The following is a 5,005-nucleotide window of genomic DNA, read 5'->3' on the forward strand; positions in this document are numbered from 1 at the left end:
TAAAAGAAGTCAGGGAGGAAATAGTGGAAGGTCTGACCATCAGTTTCCAATCCCTCACTGGATACAGGTGTGATGTCAGAGGATTGGAGGTCTCGTAAGACTGCAATAAAAGCAAAATTCTGCAGATGCTGCAAATCTGAAATAAAAACTAGTTGCATTGGAAATACACAGCAGATCTGGCAGCAACTGTGGAGAGAGAAGCAAAGTTAACGTTTCTGGTCTGATGAAAGGTCACTGACCTGAAATGTTAACTTTCCTTCTCTCTCCACAGATGCTGCCAGACCTGCTGTGTATGTCCAGCACTTTTTGTTTTTATTGCTAACATTGCACCATTCTTGAAAAAATAAGCGAGTGATCGACCAGATAATTAAAGGCCAGTCAGCCTAACCTCAATAGTGGGCGAATTATTGGATATAATTCTGAGAGACAGGATAAACTGTCATTTAGAAAGGCACAGATTAATCAAGTATCATCAGCATGGATTTGTTAAGGGAGGCTCCTGTCTGACTATCTTGATTGAATGTTTGTGAAGAAGTAACAAGGAGGATTGATGAGGATTGTGCAGTTGATCTGATCTACATGGATTTTAGCAAGACTTTTGACAAGGTCCCACATGGCAAACTGGTTAAAAAAAATAAAAGCACATGGGATCCAGGGGAATGTAGCAAGCTGGACACAAAATTGGTTCAGTGGCAGGAAACAAGAAGGAATTGGTTACAGGTGTTTTTGCAACTGGAGGACTGTTTCCAGTGGTGTTCCACAGGGCTCAGAACTAGGTCCCCTGCTTTTTGTGGCATATATTAATGATATGGACAAAAATGTAGAGGGCACAATCAAGATGTTTGCAGATGACACAAAAATTGTCCGTGTTGTTGATAGGGAGGAGGATAGCTGTGCACTGCAGGAAGATATCAAATGACTGGTCAGGTGGGCAGAGAAGTGGTAAATGGAATTCATATTGGACAAGGGTGAGGTGATGCATTTGGGAGGTCAAAAAAGGCAAAGGAATACACAATTAATGGGAGATCACTGAACGGTGCAGAGGAAGTGAGAGACGTTGGAGTGAATGTCCACAGATCCCTGAAGGTAGCAGGACAGGTCAATAAGGTGGTTCAGCAGGTATATGGAATCCTTTCCTTTATTAGCTGAGGTATAGAATATCAGGGTGATCTGGGTATCCATGTCAATAAGTCACTGACAGCTAACATGCAGGTGCAGCAGGCAATTAGGAAGGCGAATTGTATGTTAGCCTTTATCACAAGAGGATTTGAGTACAGGAAAAGTGAATTCTTGCTTCAATTGTATAGAACCTTGGTTAGACCGCACTTGTAGTACTGTGTGCAGTTTTGGTCTCCTTACCTTAGGAAGGATATTATTGCCATGGAGGGAGTTCAACGAAGGTTCATCAGACTTGTTCCTGGGATGGTGGGACTGTTCTATGAAGAGAGATTGGGAAACTGGGGCTGTATTCTCTAGAGTTTCAAAGAATGAGAGGTGATCTCATTGAAACCTACAAAATACTTAAAGGACAGTCAGGGTAGATGCAGCTAAGATGTTTCATCTGGATGGGGAGTCGAGAACCAGGGGCTCAATTTCAAAATAAGGGGGAAGCTCCTTGGGACAGAGAAGAGGAGAAATTTCTTTACTCGTAGGGTTGTGAATCTTAGGAATTCTGTACCCCAGAGGGCTGTGGAAGCTCAGTCGTTGAGTATGTTTAAAGCAGAGATTGACAGATTTCTAAATACAAATGACATAAGGGAATATGAGGAAAGTGTGGGGAAAAGGGCATTGAAGCGGATGATCAGCCATGATCATATTGAATGGTGGGGAAGGCTCGATGGGCTGAATGGCCGACTCCTGCTCCGATGTTGCTATGTTCCTAACTCCACATGATCGGCGAGCAAAGCCTCAGGCCGACTTGTCGGGTAGTGTAAACAGATATCACTGCTTCTGATCTTCACCAGAACAGAGAGTGAGATGCAACATTGATCATCAAACAGACTGTGAGAGAATACAACAGAATAAAACACATGGAGAGACACTGTGGAATCACAAATAGATTTGATTGGAACTTTGACTTTGATTGGAATGGATAAAACACCAGAAACAGCAGATTAAATTTGAATTCTCATCATTGTATTGATCTGAGACAGAAAAGAGAAACTGATGGAAAGAAGGGAAGAAGGAAGATAAGAAAGGATGGAACTGTTCAGTTTTTTAAGTTTTTTCACTTGCCCATCAAAGCTGGATAAAAAAAAAGTTGCAAATAACAGAGAATTTCACCAAAAAGGGAGATTAAATGCTGCCGAAACCTTGGATCGAGGGATGCCCCAACAGATCACCTGTTTAACTGTCTCCTCACTGGGGGATTTCAATCAGTGAGCAATATTATTCTCTACCTTTTTTTGTCAAATGAACCCAGAACTGTCACTTGGAATTAATATCTGTGTTGCGACTCCTGAATAATAAAATTGTGAGTTTCTCGATATTTTCGGGACACATTTCCTGCTGAAAGAACTAAGAACTCTTTTCTAATTTGCACAATACTATATACACATTCATGAAGCCTCCTAAACTAGCATCCTTGGTGCTGCTCTCTCCTCCCAAACCTCATCTCATGTGACTGTTACATCATCACTTTGACAGTGGGAGTGATTGATCCCAATGTCTTCAGCATTAACACTTTACATCTTTATACTACACTGTCTGTCCAAAAAAATGGGTGGAGGGAACTTGATTTATCGAAACACCAACAGCTGCCAGTTGAAAATAAACTCAAACCCATCAGCGAGAGTGAGAGAGAGACTGTCAGAGAACTTCCTGCATCCAGTCCTGACCCTGTCACACTCAGCAGAGGCTCACCCAGACCCCACTCTCATCAACACTGAACATTGTTACCGAGACACTTCAAATACTGTTTATAAAAGGCAGGAAAGGTCAAAGTTCACACAGCTTTATTGAACAGAACAAAGTTTAATATCTTCTGACTGTTTCTCGGTAACCACATGAGACATAGGTTTTCTTATTTGGTTCCTTTGATTTTTCTTGTTCCTGACTGACAAATGTTCCAAACCTCAGATTAACCCTCCCACTTGCATCATGTCCCAGTCTCAGTCACAAGCAACAGATAACAACACAAACACTCTGAAACATACAACGCAGTCACACTTTCCTTCAGTGACATTAATGTCGAGCTGTTTTCCAGGTTGAATGCAACTGTGAACAAATTTGGATCAAAGAAGTTGCCTTTGAAATATCAGCACTGAATTTCTGTACAAGGAGGAACAGCCATTCCAAACTCACATCCGACACAAAGGCTGTTTTCTCCTGTGATGAAAATTCATCATGTAATTTGAATTCTCACTTCAAGTTCAGAAGACACAGATGGAAGTGATTGACAAGGTAACTTCTACATCACAAATGAGAAGCAAGGCTCCACTGGAAATTGAACCCAGGCTCTCCTGTTTACAAGGCAGGTGCTTTAACCAACTAAGCTACAGAGCCAGATGTTGATACAATTAAAATCAGAGGAGTACACTATTTATTATCATATTATATCAATATCAAAGCAAAATGCAGCAGATGCAGGAAATCTCCAATAAAAACAAGAAATGCTGGAAATACTCATCAGGTCTGGCAGCATCTGTGGAGAAGGAAGCAGAGTTAACGTTTCAGGTCCTTCTATATATTCTCATCCCACTTCTCCACAGGTCACAACATATATTTAATCTTTTCCCACTTCCTGAAACAGTCAATCATATACTCTATTCTTCCCAGAATAGAAGACACTGACCAGGTTTCTTTAATGAACAGCAAAATTATGAGTTTACTGCAGAACAAGTTTTAACTAGTCATGAAATAAAGCATAAATACACAGGTAGAAATTTTAAAAGTTCCCTTTTTACCTGAACCAACATTTAAAGTCCCTTTCTTCCCACAGCCCCACACACGCACACACACATACACCGATTAACTGAAAAAAAAAAGAATTATTTTTTACAATTCTGAGTTCTGTTAAAGACAAAAACAACACTTGGGCTGATTACTTGTTCATTCCTGAAGAAAACAGCAGATGAGATATGTTGTTACAAAACTGGCATACAGTCTAACTTCTGAGTATGCGTCGACAGGTCACTAGAGTCTTTTAGAACAGTTTTTTAGAGGCAGTGTTGAGAATTAATTTTAGCAGGCTTTCTTCAAAGACAGGAGAAGAGATGAATTGACACAATGAAGTTCTCAGGGTCTTTTAAAGATTTGCTGCAAAACAACGTGGGTTGTGATCTTCTCTCCTTCCTTGACACTTCTTCAGGCTAACTTTATCAGCTGCTCACTCCAGAAGGTAAAACACAATGACTGCTACAAATAAAAGCTTGTGATTTTTCTGCCCTCTTCGGTGTTTGCTGCTGCTGCCGGGTTTGTCCAATCAAGAGGCGCAACTGACTTCTCCGTCCACATTTCCCCCTGTTACCAGGGTTTCTGTTCTACATTTAACTTGAGTCATGTGACAACCAGTAAACATAGTTGCCAAATTAGTACTTTCAGTACCCTCTTGAAAAAGAACTGGTCTGACATTTATTAAGTTTGACGATGAATTCCTCAAAAAAAATTTCACAAAAAAAAAATTCAAAATCACTTCCATTACATCATGTACTTTCCCTGAGCTACAGGTTATTGCAAGTCTCCCTGGCTGTGTTTATTTTTGTTGATTTTGCACTCAGGTTCTTTCTGAATCCATGTGTTTGCAGAACTTTGTCAGTGAGAAACATAGAGATATGCTTCAAGATTTCCCTGCAAATTATTCATATCTCCATCTTTCTCCGAACTTTGTAAAAACACATTAATGTGGGAATCACATATATCAGGCCGTCGAACCTCTCCGTTAAACATTGAAAGGTGACAGTGTTTATTGTGACGGGGTTCCATTTATTCAGACACATCTGGTATAAAAGTGCTCAAGAAATGATTCACACATGTAATGTATTTGTATATTATGTGCATGACATAA

At 40.2% G+C, this 5,005-nt stretch overlaps 1 non-coding gene across 1 annotated transcript; it reads right to left on the minus strand.

Moving 5' to 3' along the window:
* Nucleotides 1-3,430: 3,430 nt before the first annotated feature.
* Nucleotides 3,431-3,504, minus strand: trnat-ugu (transfer RNA threonine (anticodon UGU)). Its single transcript has one exon. It is a non-coding gene; the product is annotated as a tRNA-Thr (tRNA).
* Nucleotides 3,505-5,005: the final 1,501 nt, after the last annotated feature.

Source organism: Heterodontus francisci, chromosome 50, assembly GCF_036365525.1.
Source record: "Heterodontus francisci isolate sHetFra1 chromosome 50, sHetFra1.hap1, whole genome shotgun sequence".
Lineage (NCBI taxonomy): Eukaryota > Metazoa > Chordata > Chondrichthyes > Heterodontiformes > Heterodontidae > Heterodontus > Heterodontus francisci.